Genomic DNA, 18,757 nt, shown 5'->3' on the forward strand with positions numbered 1-18,757 from the left:
ACCGGTAGTATAAACAGAGTACTTTGCCTGCTGAGGTTTAACCAAGGGACTTATAAATCCCAAGGTATCCCCAGCCAAGCTTTATCTTCAAAAGACCTTATGAAAGTTGTCATCACACAGCATGTGAACGGGTAACAAATACTGGGCAGTGTTTCTCAAACTGGGGTGCATGGACCAAAGGGGGTTCTACATGATGAGTTTTCAGGGTCTTCAAGCTGTCTATGAAAATTTATAATCTTAGATTTCTAATTCTATTATTATCTAAAGTCCTTTTGGACCACCTGGCTAACCATCTCGTAACTGAGGGTTTTTAAAACTTTCATTCTTAAATAATTTCAATTTACAGACAGCTGTAAAAATAATACACACCCAATACAGAGAACTCCAATACAGCCCCTACACAGATGCCCAGATTTACCAACTTTTAACATTTTGCCATATTTGATAAATCTTTGTTCCTTCTTTTCTTTCTTACATCTATTTTCAAAATATTGAACATTTAATACTTCTCTGTATTATTTCCTAAGAACAAGGATATTCACTTAGGTAACAACGTTAAGTATAGTTTTCAAGCTTGAGAAATTTAACATTGATGAAAAGCGTAAGAACCAAATTCTAATTTTTAAAAGAGTCCCAATAATGTCTTTTCAGACATTTTCTCCTCTGTTTGTAATCCAACCCAGGATCATGTATCATATTTAATTATCATCGTCTGTTTAATCTTTCTCTCTTTAAAAATTGTGATAACAAACATACAACAAAATTTCTCATCTGAACAATTCCCAAGCATGCAATTCAGTAGGATTAATCACATACACAATGCTACCTTCTCCACCACCCATTACCAAAACATTTCCTTCGTCCCAGACAGAAACCCTGCACCCATTTATGCCTTAGCTCCCCATTTTCCCTTCCCTGCGCACTCTCCCCTCCCACCACCCACAACACACCACCCTTGTAAACCCATATTCTAGTTTCTGTCTCTATAAGTTTACATATTCTAATTATTTGATATAAGTAGAATCATACAATATCTGTACTTTTGTGTCTGACTTACTGCACTTGACATGATGTCTTCAAGGTTCATCCATGTTATAGCATATATCAGAACTTATTCCTTTTTATGGCTAGATCATATTTAATTGTATGTATATGCCACATTTTGATGATCCATTCATTCTGTTGATGGACATTTGGGTTGCTTCCACATTTTAGCTATTGTGAATAATACTGCTAGGAACATTGGTATATAAGTATCAGTCTGCGTGCCTATTTTCAATTCTTTTAGGTATATACCTACAAATTGAATTCCCAAGTCATATGGTAGCTCTATGTTTAACTTTTTAAGGTACTGCCAAACTGTTTTCCACAGTAGCTGCACCATTTTACATTCCCACCAACAATGTACTATGGTTCCTGTTTCTCTACATCCTCACCAGCACTTGTTATTTTCATTTCTTTTTTTTTTTATCAATAGCCATGCTCATGGATGTGAGGTGGCATCTCATATTTTTAAAATTTCATTTCTCTAATGGCTAATGATGTTGAGCATCTTTCCATGTGCATAGCTGATCTTGACATAAGGTTTCACTGTGCCACACAAAGTATTTAAGATATTCTGGTACTTAGTAATCAACTAAAATAATAGCATGAAACTTAAAAAAAATTAAGATATAATTTACATATCACAAAATTCACCCTTTTAAAGCCATTAAAAATTTATGTTTTTACTATATTCACAATGTTGTGCAATCATTACCTATATAAACAATTCCAGAGCATTTTCATCACCACCCCCCAAAAAAATCCTGTACCCATTAGTAATCACTTCCCATTTCCCTCTTGCCCCCAGCCCCTGTGACCACTAATCCTAATCAGGATGTTTCATATAAGTGGCCTTTTGTATCTGGTTTCCTTCATTTGGCATGTTTTCAAGGTCCATGCATATTGTGGCAAATATCAGTAATTCATTTATTTTTATGGTTAGCTATTTTCTCATTGTTTATCCATTCGTCAGTTAATGGATATTTCATTTGTTTCCATTTTTTTGTCTATTGTGAGTAAAGCTGCTGTAAAAAACTTTAAATCCCCAGTTTTTTAAACTGATATCTGCTAGTCTTCAGATATGTTCTTGGGGGTCAGTGACATCTCAAATTTAAGAAATACTGATCCAAACTGATTCCATCATGTAATAAATAAATTTTATAAATCAAGTCACACGCACAGAGTTAATGGAAACCTCCATGACTAGATTCTTAGCACAAGCTTGCCATCTTTCATATCTATATGTAGTGGGCATCGTGGCTCATGACCTTCACAAGCCATCTGTCAGGCTCTCTTAAGACAAAGTCCCCATTCTCAGTTTGACTGACACCTAAATAATAACACTTATATGTGAATCCAGCCCAGTTGCTGGGCAGCTTTTAATTCTCCAAACTCTGGCCTGAATACTAGGAATATTTCCTCAGGCTAGAAGCCAGCAAAAAGAATCAGCTGGCCAAACATCCCCATTCCACCTGCTTTCCTTAGAGTCGCCTCCCTGGGGAGCTTAGTGGATAAACAAAGCTTGTTGACCCAGTTTAAAGGCCTGGAAAATTATCATGTGAGTCACTGGGATAACAGAGCAAGGTACAAGGCCCCTGAGGAGCTCTAAGCATAGGTTTCTAGTGTCATCTGTCTCCCGATAGGGTAGGACCAGAGGTCCCAGGGTGACCTGCCACTTTTCAGCCAGCTGCTCCTCCACGGCCTTGCCTAAGAGGCCGCAGAGACCTGTGCTGTGGAGGCTCACGGCATTTCAAAGAGTGACAGCTCGGTTGCGGGAAACCAAAACAAACACAGATAGTTAGAGGTAGACATGCAGTGTTGTTGGGAGTAAGGCCACAGGCTCTTAGGACTAGGAGCCCTAAGGAAGCATTTAAAAAATAATACTCATATGTTGGAATAAAGATGAATAATAGGGGGAACAAATGTTAAAATGAATTTAGAGTGAAATGCTGGTGATCAGTGAGGGGGAGGGGTGGGGGGTATGGTATGTATGAATTTTCTTCTGTTTTCTTTTTATTTCTTTTTCTGAATAGATGCAAATGTTCCAAGAAATGACCATGATGATGAATATGCAACTAGGTGATGATATTGTGAATTACTGATTGTATATGTAGAACGGAATGATCAAAAGTTACAAATGTTTGCGTTTATTTGGTGTTTTAGGTATTTAAAAAAATTAAAAATTAATAAAAAAAAATAATCATCATGTGAGTGAGACAGAGCCTTCCAAGAGAGCACCTCCAAATGACATAAGGAGTGTTTTATAACATTGTGAACGTGCTACTTCCTACATTACAGCAAGAGCTAAAGAGACTTGGCCAGGAAAGCACTGCAGTTTGAGGGTTCTGACATTTAGACAAGGTGGGTAGTTTGTGGCCTGGATGGTATGATGTCAGGAAGAGCCCCCACACCTTCACCGGTCCTCAGATAACTCTACGATGGGTACAAAGGGTTTCCAGAGAAGGATGACTACCAAAGTGGGGCTTCTAAATATCTGGGAAAGTGCCCACCTCAGCAGCACATATACTAAAATTGGTACAATACAGAGAAGATTAGCACGGCCCCTGCACAAGGATGACTCGCAAATTCATGAAGCGGTCCATATTAAAAAAAAAAATTAAATATCCAGGACAGCATAAGGACAAAGGAGTAGGAAAGCAGGTGCTGGCAGGAACAGGTGAGGAGAAAGGCTATCCAGACAAACTTGGCCTTTATTTTTTCCTTTCAGCAACACCTGATTCCAGCACACATTCTAGGACCCTCACCATCGGGGGAATGGAGTTTTACAACATAATCTCATCCAGGAATGTATAATTTTTGTGTGTCTGTGTTTTTTTTTTTTTTAAGAGCATTAGACAAAAAGATGAAAATAATATAATAAAAAAGAGAATTGATAATAAGAAAGATAAAAGGAAAAGAAAATAAAACAGAATTGGTGATAATTATATTCCTCTAATTGCAGGAGTGGCAAATGAAGTTCCTTGCCTTCAAATAGTTTTCATGGATAAATTTTGTACCCCTAAGAATTAGAAGACACTTTGATCACCGACTTTTGTGTCTCTAGCCCCACCACCCTGTTCCCCTCACTTCCCTTCTTACTTTTCCCCTTTTTCCTTTCTGTCTCTATCTACTTCCGGCAGATCTGGCCAAAAAAACAGAGCAGATTTGCAAAAACAGGTTGTTTACATCCCACCCTGGCGCTGGTGGTGCAGATTGCTTTAGAGATGCTCTCTCTTGTGCTTCGGCAAAGTGTCCGCATCAGTCTTTGTCATCAAAACCCTGCGGCAGAATCAGGTAAAAATAAATATTTCCTCTGTCTGGCTGTATCTTCCTGGTGTGTGATGGTAACGTGCTGCTGTCCGGTAGAACTTTCTGCGGTGATGGAAATGTTCTGTGTCTATGCTGTCAAATACAGCAGCCACTACTGTAGGACCTGTGGCTAGTGCAACTGAAAAACTGATTTTTTTATATTGTCTACGTTAAACCAATTTAAATTTAAATAGCTACATGCGGTTGATGGCTACTGTATTGGGCACCAGCCTTTTTTTTTTATTTAAAAAAAATAACAAGAAACGAAAACACCCTTAACATATCATTCTGTTCTACATATATAATCAGTAATTCACAATATCATCACATAGTTGCATATTCATCATCATGATCATTTCTGAGAACATTTGCATCAATTCAGAAAAAGAAATAAAAAGACAGAAAAAAATTCATGCATACCATACCCCTTACCCCGTCCTTTCATTGATCACTAGCATTTCAATCTAAATTTATTTTAACATTTGTTTCCCCCATTATTTATTTTTATTCCATATGTTTTACTTGTCTGTTGATAAGATAAAAGGAGCATCAGACACAAGGTTTTCACAATCACACAGTCACATTGTGAAAGCTATATCATTATACAATCATCTTCAAGAAACATGGCTACTGGAACACAGCTCTACATTTTCAGGAAGTTCCCTTCAGCCTCTCCATAACATCTTGACTAACAAGGTGGTATCTATTTAATGCATAAAAATAACCTCCAGGATAACCTCTCGACTCTTTTTGGAATCTTTCAGCCATTTATACTTTATTTTGTCTCATTTCCTTCTTCCCCCTTTTGGTCGAGAACATTTTCTCAATCCCTTGATGCTGAGTCTCAGCTCATTCTAGATTTTCTGTCCCACGTTGCCAGGAAGGTCCATATCCCTGGGAGTCATGTCCCACGTACGGGGCACCAGCCTTTTAAAAGAAAGCAGAGAAATGTAGAATGCGGCCAGACTTCAATGTTTGGTTCCTGGGTTAAAATCCCAGCTCTTTTCCTTTACTAGCTTGCAACTTGAGTAAGGAAAGACATTTGACACAGTTGTAAAAGGGGAATAATAGTATCAACCTTACGGGGTTGTTAAAATAGGTAAGAAGGGAGGAAGGAGTCCTTTACCAGGGTATTCAATCAACAAAACCAGCCTCAAGTATCTGGGAGGGACAGAGGCCCAGCAAATGTGTAAACTTTTCAGAAACTAGGGTCGCCAAATTGTTACAGTTGCACTCAGATTTCACATTCACAGCTCCGTTTACTTCTTCAGTGTTTTCTTTGGAATCTTTAACTTTTATTCTGTGAAGCCAGCAAGGCAGAGTTTATCAACTGCATCTTACAGATGGGAAAACGGAAATCTGAGAAAAGAGGCATTGCCCATAACGTCACACAGAGAGAGTTAACAGACAACTTCTGGGAAATCTCCTTCCCGGGAACAAGAAAGAATCTCCCCTGTGGGTCAGAGCCAGCCCCAGCCCGTGCTCTGTCCCAGGCTGCAGGAGCATTCTCAAACCTGCCTGTGGTGCGTAAGAGCTGCTTCTCCATTCTCCCCCCTTCACCTTCACCTCTCCAGCCTGCCGAAGGTATGCTATCAGTCTTGCATGGACCAAGTCACAAAAACGCTTAACCATACAGCTTTCTGGAAAGCAGGGAGTGCAATCTTTGTCCCTATAGAATGCCATACACACCTCCCACATGACTGTGAAGAAATGCTTTTGTCTCACTATCTCTCCCTTTCTCTGGCTGAGACTCTGTAAGTGCTTGTTACGCAGGCACCAAGAGTGCTTCAGCAGCTCCGTTTTAATCTAAACCTTTGTACTTCCATTTTATTTCCACGCCTATAATTATTTAATGTCTTCTTTCTACTCCCCATAAATAAGAGCTCTGTCATCTGAGAACAGCTCAGGAAAAGCAGAACGACCATAGAATAAAAGCCACATGGGAAAAACCATTGTCCCATTTTCTGGGCTCAACAATGCCCCCTGTTGGTTGAAGCATGCCAGTTCAAAGCTTTAAAAAAATCCTTTATTGCTTTATTGAGGTATAAATCATATCTAAAGTGTACAGTTTGATCTAAAGTGTACGTGTGAAACCAACATGGCCAAGAGAATAAACATTTCCATCCCAGGCATCTTTTCCAATTCAGGGCCAAACAGGGTGAGTATGTCCAGCTCAGTACTATATGGTAACAGCAGCCCTCACCTCTTAAAAATAATGGCATCGGTCCCTGCAGGACCATCTTTTTTTCAATCTCTATTATCATTGGAGAGGCAGCACCCCATTTGAGCTCTATGTGGCCTTTCTACATTCCCTCCCGTTACAATGTTCCTCATTCTGTGTAAGACCCTTCCATGGTGCTCCAGTTTCCATTCCCTCCCTCCTTTCCAGAGATTTTTGTGTGGCGGAGCATCCCCTCTCTCTGCTGAATTCTCTACCTCTCCTTATCTGCTGGTTCCTTTTCAACATTCAAAACAAGCAATTATAAACAAAACAAAACAAAAAACCTAAATACCTCTTCCTGTCTCCCCCTTCCCCTCCTCCTCTGGTCCCTCACTGCCCTATCTTGTGCCTTCTCTTTATGGTCAAACTTCCAGAAATAGTTGTCCAAACTCACTCCCTCCACTTCCTCACTTCTCCCTCTCCTTAAAGACACCACCACACAACTCCTTTTCTTTACTAGGTCACTCACTATGTCCAAGGAACCTGTCTTAGTCGTACTCTGACCCTGCTGACCATTCTTTTAAAAAAATAGCTTTTCATTCTCCCCAAAGTAATAAATGCTATTTTTAAAAAGGCAGTCAGACAAAACACACACACACACACAAAACAAAACAAGCAGTCAAACAGTAAATAAAAGTAGCAGGAGGCTTCTCTTAAGCTGTCACCCTGCAGCATGGCTGCAGATCGCCAGGGCTGCAGAGAGCTCGCAGCTGCCAGTGCAGTTGCCTAATGCACAGAGCAGCCTCAGAAAGTCCCAGAAATTAGTCACTGTCATGCGAAATCAATCCCATTTCTGGGACTTTCTAACCTTGGGAAAATCCCATATTTGCTCTATTACAGACATTATGGCGGCCAAGAAAACAGAACAACAGCAAAAGGACAGAGAAGGGCTTGTACTTGGTAACTCTTCAACTCTGATCCTAAAAGTCACTTGAAATCCTTCCTGGAGAGATGACCTGCCCGCTGGGTCTACATGATCTAGTCCCTTGCTGGTGTCTCCAAGCAGGAAGACTGTCTGGGCGTGGCTTTCCTGATAGCTGCCCATTGTTTTCCCCTTCCGAAAGTTTCTCGGTGGGAGAATGACAGGATTGAACCACACAGGCATCTGGGATCTTGTGAGACTGGCCCAGCAGCTTTTAAAAAGACTCAGGGGGGGCTAGACACATGCACAAAAATGGGTTTCTCATGACCAGTATTTTACTCAAGATAAAATACAAATTAAAAAACAAAATTCATCCCTAAAATCTCACCACCCAGAGCAACAGCTATCATCCTTCAGACATCTCCACGCAGGATATGCACCTGGAGATATGTACACAGCTTCGCATACATGGAACCATAGTTTACGTATTCTGTAATTGTTGTTTTCACTCCGAATATGCAATGGTCAGCTTTCCAAGTCAATGAGGATAGACAAACACACTGATTGTTAATGGTTGCCAACTCCACCATAATATTTATGAGCCATGATTTACTCAACCATTTTCTTATTATTGACCATTTTGATTGTTTGCATTTTTTTCATACCATAAAGCACCCGGTGATAAACATTCTGTGGTCAGCTTTTTAGAGCTGTGCAATTTTTCTCCTCAGGATAATTTCTAGAAGCGGACTAGCAGGAAAAAAAAATGGTATGCACATTTTATATTTTGATACAGTTAGCCTAAGTGCTTCCCACAAATATTACACCAATTTATACTCTCACCAACACTGGATTTGAGGATATGTTTGCCCCTCTGTCACCCACACTGGCTTTTTATCACTTTCTGTTTTGAGATGTGACTCTTACGGATGGATTTAGCTTTTTAATCAGTTTAGTCAATTTTTCTTTCAATAAATTAATTTATCTCATTTATGTTTATTATTTTAATATTCTATCTGATCTTCATTGTATCATCTTATTTTGTTTCCTATTTTTTATGCTTTCTTGACATAGCTTTGTTTTCTATCTTTCAGCATATTCTCTGTGTTTTCTTTGGATTTTTTCCCTTCTGGTAATTTTGAGGGTATTTTGCCTGCTCTTAGTTCTGTTAAGTGGACATTTATGCCATTTCATCACACACTTAGATGTATCGTTTTTCAAACAAAACAGTATTTAGTCCTACTATCTAACTAATAATAGTAGTTGACAACTTACCCATATGTCCAGACCGTGGTCATGTAGTCTGAGTGCTTTGTGTAATTTTAGAATTCTTTTAAAAAGAAAAGTCAGACCCTGGTTGGGTCTAAGCTCAAATCACTCCCTCTGCCCAATCAAGCAGGCCCGATTACTTCTGTTTAGAACCATTAAATGTCCCTCCCTCGCTTCTACCCCCACAATCAACCATATCCTGAAGGTGCTATTTTACCAATGCAGGTTACTCTGGTGCAGGGGTATTTTCAGACGGATAATCTCATTCCATCCTTACAGCAAGTCTGTAAAAAACCCTCTAATCTCTCACATCAGAAACCAGAAAACTGAGGTTTGAAGAAAGAGATTGTGTGATTTGTCTTATGCTCGGTACTCAGAGGGTGTTCGTGTCTTAGAACTGATCGTTGCATTAAAAAAAAATAGAATCAAGTCATCATATCTAAAATAACCCAAAAGACTGAATTAAAATTCTCCAGGCCCTTGCCAACGAATATACTTTTAATTGGATGCTGTTTAGCTCTTGTCAAAAGAGCTGTTGAAAGAAGTTGTATTTATGGAAAATTACTTGCAGTGTAGAGACACCATCCATATCCCTGGAGTAATAGTTCCCAAAAGGGGGTTCTTTGGAGTGTTATGCTGATGTTATCAGGTGTTACATGAAAAATGGGTAGGGTTAACTAGTGATGGAAAACACTGAATTAAAGTTGTTCATGGAAATTGCCAGAGAAGTTGTTAGAGTCTTGCATAGGCCTAATGTGTACCATGAAGCTAAAAGAAAATATTTTATGCAGCATTTACAAAGCTATTTGACCCCAATCCTTTTGTTCCCAGAACACTTGTCAGTATCTAAAAGGATTTTAGTATTCTATGGACCACAATTTTAGAAACATTGATGGGCGGGAAATAAATTGCCTTCAAACAATCCAGGAATATGAAAGAAAATAAGTTCAAGTCTACTAAATATGCAAAGCAATTCTTTTTTTTTTTTTTTTTTTTTTTTAGAGAGAAACAGAAAATTTGCTATCAAAATTAAGGAGATAGTCTATAAAATCTATTCAAGTGAGAAAGTGAACCCATTTCACAAATGGGGAAACTGAAACCTGAAGGGGATAAGTAATTTGCACTGATCTGAACGAAGCCTGTGCTCTTTTCTCTATGTTACTACGCAAGCGAATGATTTAAAAATATGTATCTTTAAAATATTGGTAAGTAAAGGGAAAGGCCAGAGGGAAGATAACGAGAGGGAAAGAAACAGAAGAGAGAGTAAAAACAAAAAAGGAAAAGGGAGACAGAGAAACCAAGAAAGTCGTAGGTTTGTTTGTTTTGAGATGGAGATAAGGAGTTATGCAAAGAAGGAAAGAACAAAGATAGGAATTTTTTTTTCCTTCTTTGATTCAAACACAATTCCTAGAGTTTTAACACAGAGACAGACCTACAGAAACCAATATTTGCACAAAGACGTCCCTCTTTTAAAAATCTAGCCCTTTGAGTTACTAAACCAAAATCAGCAAAAATGTTTTAATTCCTATCTCAAGTTTGGAAGAAAAGATGTTTTAAAAATAATATCTTCCTGAATTTTGGTGAAGAAATACCCCTACTGTTTTCTTGAAAAATAGAGAATACCGCATTTCATAGAAAATGATCCTAGAAAATCATTTCTATCTTGGGGGCTCTAAAGATGTTGCTAATAAAGAATTTTAAAGCCAGATGGTATTATTGAAATTATTAGTGAGACTGTCTATCCTGGTATTTGTTCTGCGGGGTACATGAAATCAAAACAAGGGTCAAATCTGGCTTGGAAATAGAAAGGAATTCTTCCCTCTCCTGAACTGTTGAAACTTAATCTAGATAATTTGCTTTGTGCTGCACAAAGCAAATTAGACCCAGAATGTCTAAGCCTAAAGTTTAGCCTTTTGAAATGAGATTAATGATTCCTTTTGTTCCTTTATAACTAAAAGTCCTTGGAGATGGAGGACACCTAGTGATTTGACTAAAGACTAAATTTAGTAGAAAATAATCTTGTTAAAATTAAGAATTAATGAAAATTATATTTCCCATTTGTTTAGGTATTTGTAACTTTTTGTGCTATGGGGTGATTTTACAAGGTGCACACAACAGTCAGGATATTTGCTTCTTTTTCATATGTGTGCATTTTATCTCCTAATAGATTATCAGCTAGTTACTTTTGATTTAAGGTATTTGCACATTTACCAACATTTTTACTAGTTCCTTTGCTCACAACAGCTTTTGGTATCCCGCTCCTTCCTTCAGAGTTCAGTTTCTTTCTTCCTGAGTATATCCTTTAATAACTCTTTCAGCAAGACTGTCAGAATAATCTCTCAGTCTGTATATTTGTAAACATCTTGAGGGAGAAGGTAGAAGTCTCTAACACGCTAGTTTATTGCCCCTTAGCACTTTGGAGGTGATGTCTCAGTGTTCTGGCTCATTCTCATAGTCGTTCATGAGAATTTTTCTCAGTCTAACAATCATTCCTTTGAAGGTAAGCTTTATATTTCTGGTAGTTTAAAAAAACTTTTCTCTTTGGCTTTAATGTTCTAAAAGTTTAGTCCAGTGTTTCTAGGTGAGGGTTTGTTGTTATTTTTTTCTCCTTGGCTGTTGCATTTCTTCGATTCAAAACAGCAAATCTTTAAAATTTCACCCATTTCCCCTCCAAATATTGCCTCTCCTCCATTTTTAAAATTCTCTCCTTTTGTAATTCCTCTTACATGAGACCTTCTAATTTTATCCTCCATGTCTCTGATTTCTCTTTCCTCTCTGTGTATGTGTGTGCATTATATTTTGGATGATTTCTTTATATCCAGCTTCCAATTCACTAATTTCTCTTCAGCTATGTCTTATCTACTGTGCAAACTGTCCATTAAGATTTTTCCCTATGATTGTATTTTTTGTTTGTAAAATTTCTGGTTAATTTTTTTTTACTGCACTGCTACTTTTTAATATAGTGCCCTGGTTTTCCCTAAAATAATCTATTCTTAAAGATTTTAATGAAAGTTGTTTAAAAATCTCTTTTAGATTATTCTATTATCTTGACTTCTGAGGGTACAAGATTTTCTGTGTGTTATTTCAGCTGAATCCTTCTCTTAGTGATTTAGTTCCTTAAGTGATTTTTAATTTTTAACTTTGAAGTTGTCTGTGCTGGGGATGTTTCCCATGGAGTTCTATGTGCCCCTGATTTTTTTTATTATTATTTTTTACATTTGACTTTTTTTATTGTGTAGAATAACATATACAAAGCAAAGAAATAAAAAGGCACTAGTTTTCAAAGCACTCTTCAAAAAGTGGTTACAGGACAGATCCCAGATTTTGTCATGGGCTACCATACGATCCTCTCATATATTTCTGTCTAGCTGCTCCAGAATATAGGAGGCTAGAGGTATGCTCCTGATTTTGAAGATGTTTCTAACAGTGTAATTTCACAAATCTGTCCCTGTCAAAGCCCTGCAGAGTTCACTAATTACTGGATAGTTCTTATTTTTAATTCTTAATTCAAGATTTCTGTACAAGGGGCAAAATTGTGTGTGTGTGTATGTGTGTGTGTGTGTGTGTGTGTGAGAGAGAGAGAGAGAGAGAGAGAGAGAGAGAGAGCGATCTGCCTAAGAATATTTGAATAAATTAGTCCTTGATTTCATGTAAACACAGAATCAGTAGAATGGAATTCATGGATTTAAAATCTGTCTCGTTTTTCTCAAAGCTGTTTTCAATTTCATATTTCAGTTTTGTTTCAAAGCAGTAAAAATTGAGCTGTTACTTTCATTCTTTTATGTTATTGTAAAAAGCAGGGTTTGTTGTTTTAAATTAAATCAACTGGTTCAATACTTGGATACTTTTTTTCACTCCTTCTCAATTAGCAGTTGCTGTTATTTTCCTTTGGGATGGAAGGCAGTGAGGCTTGAAGAATAGTCTACTTGTCTGTAATTTACAGACTTAATTGGAACGCACTGTGAATTATCCTTGCAAAACCCTAATGATTCACTGCTTGTTGTGGAATCGGAGACTATTGATTTCATGTTCCGCCCTGGGAGATGTTGCTTCTCTCTGCTAAGGATGCGTTATCAGGTTTGATTTGGGTTTCTGCTCCCTGTCAAAAGGCAACGGTTGCCCATTTTTTCATCTAGGATGCACGGAAGTCTTCCTCATGCCTGGCAGGCAAAGTTTTGATACAGAGCTACATTTATTTTCACATCTTCCCCTCAGATGTCACCCCATTAGGCCAAAGTTTCCAGCGAAATGACATGCTTCTGCTATCAGAAAATATGTTCTAGAGCTCTGCTGTTCAAGGAAGTCTCTAACCACGCATGACTCTTGGGCACTTGAAATGTGACCAGTTCGGATTGAGGTGCGTTGTAAGTGCAAAGTACATCCTGGTTTTCAGACTTACTGAAAGGTTTAGGAGGCAGAAGGGTGAGAAAGAAGAAAGGTACACCAGGAAATTTTAAGTGGGGGTGGTGGTGGTGGTGATTTCTGTGCTCCCGGGCAGAACTCACCAAACCCAAGATGGAGGGAGGTGAGTGCACGTGTGGGCTTTGGTACAAGCAGCTTTTAAGGATGGGGGTCAGGTGACATCCGGAAGGGGCAGTTCATTAGTTCCTGAAGTCAGGTTGGGAGGGGTGACACAGCCTCCGCAGCTCCAGTTGCAGTGCCCTTCCCCATTCCCCCGACCTAACATTCCAGGCTTTTTGTGATAATAGGGCGCCGAGATCTTTCTGGCTACTTCCTGCTGTAATGGGGTGGCGTGGGGTTATAGGCCGGAACTGTCATGGCCAGGGGAGTGGGGAGGCTGGCTGTAGGAATCTGGTGAGGAAGGCAGGTGATGATAACGATGCAGGAGCATTTGGTTGACTGCTACCCAGGATAGTTCCTTTATGTGTCCCTGAAAGAAGTTGAGGAGGCAGGGAGCTAGGAGAAAAAAGAGACAGATTAGGATAACTGGTCCTAGTAGCAGGAGGAGCCATGTTGCCAGGGGAGAAGAAAACCAGTTTAAGGCAGAGTTGGATCCTTGCTTTCTGTGGTAGAGTTCGTCTCTTAGTTTGTTTAGGGTTTGAATATTTTGTTCCACCAGACCTGACTTGTTGACACAATAGCAGCATTTCTCTTGTAGGAATACACACGTTCCTCCTTTTTCAGCTGTCAGCAGGTCTAAGGGCCATCGACTTTGAAGAGTTACCTGGGCTAGTGAGGTGAGTTGGCATTGTACAGAGGAGAGGGATTCTGACGTTGATTCCAGGGCTACCTGTAGTCGAGTTTTGAAGTTTTGAGAGGTTAAATACCATGTCCCAGTGCCCCTCCTGCTGCAGCTTAGGCTGCGACTGAAGCAGTTAGGCTGATGCCTACCAGGGTAGTAAGAAAGGCAGCCGTTTTTGAGTGAGGAGAGGGCAGTAGCCAAGTTAGTTCAGACTCCCCATAGAGGGTCAATTGAGGAACAACAGTTACCAGGAAGCATGGTCCTGGGGCAGTGGAGTTAAGGCACTTGGTAAGAGTTCCATTACACCAGAAATATTGTCCTTTGGGGGGATGGGTGGTGCTGTGGATAGTGACATTAGTCTGGCACTTGCTATGAAGTTTTGTTTGAGGGTTTTTTATCCAGTGTAGTGAGACTCATAATTTGGCAAGCAGATTTTGCCCCATTAGCAGGCTGGGGCAAGAAGGCATTACTAAGAAAGAATGTGTAATGGGGTACCCTTCTATTAAACATGTAAGCAGCCCAGTAGTTAAGGGGCACAAAGGACGGCCATCTATGCCCATAACCATGACCTGGGAAGGAAGGAGTTGACTTGAGTAAGAGGGGAGGACAGAAAAGGTAGCCCCTGTGTCCACTAAAAAGGAGGTGGACTTACCTGCTACCTTGATTGTTACCCTGGGCTCAATGAGGGTGATTTGGGTCGCTGAGGCCGGGCGTTGTCAGTCGTCGGTGGCCAGGCCCAGGACTGCTAGCAGTGGGTTAGGGGTTGGAAGGACGGCCCCTCCATGGCCAGGCGCCGAGGGGCAGTCACTTTTCCAATGTCCCTTTGTACCACAGAGAGGGCATGGTCCCTTGGGCGGTGGAGGATTGGGGCACTGGCAGGACCAGTGTCCTTCGAGGCCACATTTGAAGCACTTTCCTGGTGGTGGATTAGTCGTAGCCGACTTCTTCTCCATTGCAGTGGGCCGCAGAGCCGCAATCAGGGATTGGGTTTGTAAATTCACCCTTCAGCAGTCCCGGGATTCCTTTTCTGCCCTCTCTAGTTCATCATGAGTATTAGAAATTTTAAAGGCCGTGTTTACCAGGTCACGGATAGGGGCCTGAGGACCATCCTCAATTTTTCTAAGTTTATGCCTTGTGATCTGGAGCCAATTGGGATATAAAGTGTGTGGCTAAAACAGTTGTATCAGCCTCTGAGTCAGGGTCTAGGTGGGTATATTGGGAGAGGACTTCTGTGAGCCAGTGTAGAAGAGCAGCCGGGTTTTCATCAGGACCCTGGGTAATTTCCCTTAGCTTATGGAAGTTTACTACTTTATGTGAAGCTTTCTGCATGCTGGTTATGAGGCATGTAAGCATTTTGTCCCGAGTATCAACCTGATATTCCCACCCGGGCTCTTGGCCTGGCACTGCCTCGGCCCCTGCCAGCAAGGTGTGGTTGGTTATATGCACCTGGTTAGCATGAGCCCTGGCTGCATTGAAAATGCGCTCCATTTCATCTGTAGTTAGATTACATGAGCAGATTACATGAATGTTATGCCAGGTTAAATTGTAGACATTATCTAGATATTGAAATTCCTTAGTATAGGTGGTTGGGTCACTGGAGAATGAACCTAGCCTTTCCTCAATATTAGAGAGGTCAGCTAGGGAGAAAGGGGTGTGTACTCGAACTCACCCCTCAGGTCCTGCCACTTCCCACAGTGGACAGTAAAGAGTTCTTTGAGCAAGTATGAGAGCTTATAGGTGAGGAGGGCAAGGCTGTTGAGGACAGTGGGGGACTGGATGGAGATGGAAGGAGAGGATAAGATGGCGGCTAGAATGCTGCTGGAGCGGGGGGAGGAAGAGGGGGGTAAGATGGCGGCTGGAGCCCCGCCGGTGGAGAAGGAGGAAGAGAAAGGCAAGATAGCAGCGGGAGTGCCACCTACATGGAAGGGGAGAGAGGAGGGCAAGATGGCGGCTGGGACGTCACCAGAAGAGAAGGAGAAGATGGCAACTGAGATATCGCTGAAGCAGAAGGGGGGAGGGAAAGGCAAGATGGCGACTGGAGCGCCGCTGGAGGGAGGGGAGGGTAGAGCAAGGGAGAGGAGGATACAAAGGGAGGGGCAGGAGTGCAGAAAGAAAGAAGCCTGGACATAAGGAATTTTGGCCCATTTGTCGTTCCTCTGGCAAAAGTTGTGGAGGTTCATCCCGGGTTTTGGCACCAGAGGAAAGGTTTAGGAGGTGAAAGGGTGAGAAAGAAGAAAGGTACACCAGGAAATTTAAAGTGGGAGGGGTATTTCTGTGCTCCCGGGCAGAACTCACCAAACCCAAGATGGAGGGAGGTGAGTGTGCATGGGCTTTGGCACAGGCAGCTTTTAAGGATGGAGGTCAGGTGACGTCCAGAAGGGGCAGTTCATTAGTTCCTGAAGTCAGGTTGGGAGGGGTGACACAGCCTCCGCAGCTCCAGTTGCAGTGCCCTTCCCTGTTCCCCCGACCTAACACTTACTACGGAGAAAAAATACGCCATTAACTTTTTTATTGATTACATGCAGTTAAATGAAATATATTATTAATCTCACCCTTTTAAAAAATGTGGCTGCTAGAAAATTGTGTGTGTGGCTTGCATTATATTTCTATTGGGCCGTGCTACTATTCAGATTTTGTACAAATGGGGCATCCATAAACACTCAAATAAGAACTTCTTTCCTTCTTTCAGTCACCCTTCCCCTGTACTTTTCTTCATCATTTATTTAAGATACCATATTTTTGGTATGAGCTAATGCTGTACTGTTGCAACCTAGGTAAATGTAAAGGGGATTTCATTTCACCTGGGTCAGGTTCTGAAGCTGGCATATAAGATAGAAATCAGATATAGTCAAAATCACCCTTGAAAATCACTCTGGAAGGCCTCAAGCCCCCCCCCCCGCCCACTCCCCACCCCAAACATGTCATTTTTATTAAGTCCCACCCATGCAGTTTTTCCTCTAATATTAGGGAAGACTATTGTTTCTTCAGTGACGCCAGATTAGGTAGTCGGTTGGTGTTGGTCTGTGCTATTAGCAAATGCAAATCTTAAATGCAGACTCACACTTAGCACAGAGAGATGCCTGCCCTGGGAGAGACGGGAAGGGAACTGGGACTCCCTGGGGAACAGGTTTGCCTTTCTGCCCACTTTGGCGTGTACACTCGGTGCTGTACACTCACTGAGTGCCGGGATGTGTGGACATGTCTGCATTGTTTCTTTCTCTTTCTCTCTCTCCCACCTGCCATTAATCTTTCCCTTCCTCCCCTCTCTATTCTCTGTCTCTCTGTTGTTTTTTTTTATGCTTGCTAAATTCTAATAGTTGAATCTGCACACTTTAGATATAAAGAGCTCCCTCTTGTCCATTCTACCTCTAAAATTCTGAGTTCTATGATTTTAAAGGTCTTTAGTCTATGATTCATAAAAAAAAAAACCATAGTGAAGCTTAATTACATTTTTTGGGGAGAGAATATTGGTTGATATAGAACTTAATAACAACAATAATGATAATAATAATATACAGTAGAGAAATTGAGTGTTTTATTTTGAGAGGCACCATGGTACAGTGGAAAGATCAGAGACTCTGAAATCAAACAGAATCGGCAAATGGAAATGGCACAGTTGGGGTTCTCCAGAAGCCAGATTCTGAGACTAAATTTAGCATTCAGAATATTTGCTTTTAGGATCAACCCCTGTGGAAAGGAGAAGAGGGGACACAGAAGTGGGCAGAGGGGAAAGTCGAACTGCAGTACAAACTCTATGACAGCCTCAGTTAACTACACAGGAAGATCTGGAGGTAAATGGCCCTTCAGAGTTGTCCCAGTCTTGGGCTTTTATACCCCATTATTTCTACTGCAGTAAATGGCGGTGTGGGTGGTCCCTGGAAGGGAATGGACAAGGAAGCGGTCTGCAGCAAAGGCAATTCCTGAAAGGGCTGACAGCAGAAGGATGCCTGCCAACCACACTTCCGTAGGGGGTCAACAAGTCCTTCCTTGAAGGAAGATGTGGACAATGAATTCGAGATGTCATCATAGAACTTTCTTTGGCGGCCACCCAGCATCCATGTCACCTTTTCAAAACTGTACCCTCATGGTCCTCACCTAAAACTTTCAAATCCAAACTCAACAAGCCTGATATCTTTCTGTGCAACCTATCCCTGCCCTAAGGCCCCGCACCTGAAGCACTTATGGGGGAAGAGTGGGCGCAGAAAGATTCCCGAGGTGTGGTTTAGAATTCTTTTTTACTTACTGGGCCTGGAGATCAGGAGTGGTAAGCATAAGAATGCTATAGAATAGGCTATGGTTGTTAATATTAGTTTTTGCAGTGGTAACTAGTAATCAGATTATTATTAAATATAAATAACCGTGGGAGAGGACTAACTGAATAAAATCTAATTATCAAATTTTAGTAGGTAAAATGAAAAAACTTTGAGAGATATGGAAAAGTTTTTCCTGAATTTAGGCTTGGGACAAATTAAACAATTGCAGTTTATTTTCAAGTTGAACTTGATAGTCAATGCACTTTTTTTTTAATTGATTGATTCATTTATTTTATTGTGCAAAATAACATATATACAAAAAAGCAATGAATTTCAAAGTACACCACAATAATTAGTTATAGAACAGGTTTCAGAATTTGGTATGGGTTACAATCAATTTTAGTTTTTTCTTTCTGGCTTTTCCAAGAAAACTGGAAACTAAGAGAAATATCGATATAATGATTCAGCACAAAACTCATTTGTTAAAGCCTATTTCTCTGTTACAACTCTACTTTCTCCTTTACTCTTTCTCTCACTCTTTAGGGGTATTTGGGCTATGCTCATTTAACTTTTTTTTTTTTTGGTAAATTTTTTTT

General features: G+C 40.5%; 1 non-coding gene across 1 annotated transcript; it reads left to right on the forward strand.

Annotated features, from left to right (window-relative positions):
- Positions 1-3,546: 3,546 nt before the first annotated feature.
- On the forward strand, positions 3,547-3,653 carry LOC143656594 (U6 spliceosomal RNA). Its single transcript, XR_013162511.1, has one exon. It is a non-coding gene; the product is annotated as a U6 spliceosomal RNA (small nuclear RNA).
- The last annotated feature ends 15,104 nt before the right edge of the window (positions 3,654-18,757 follow it).

Source organism: Tamandua tetradactyla, chromosome 14, assembly GCF_023851605.1.
Source record: "Tamandua tetradactyla isolate mTamTet1 chromosome 14, mTamTet1.pri, whole genome shotgun sequence".
Taxonomy (NCBI): domain Eukaryota; kingdom Metazoa; phylum Chordata; class Mammalia; order Pilosa; family Myrmecophagidae; genus Tamandua; species Tamandua tetradactyla.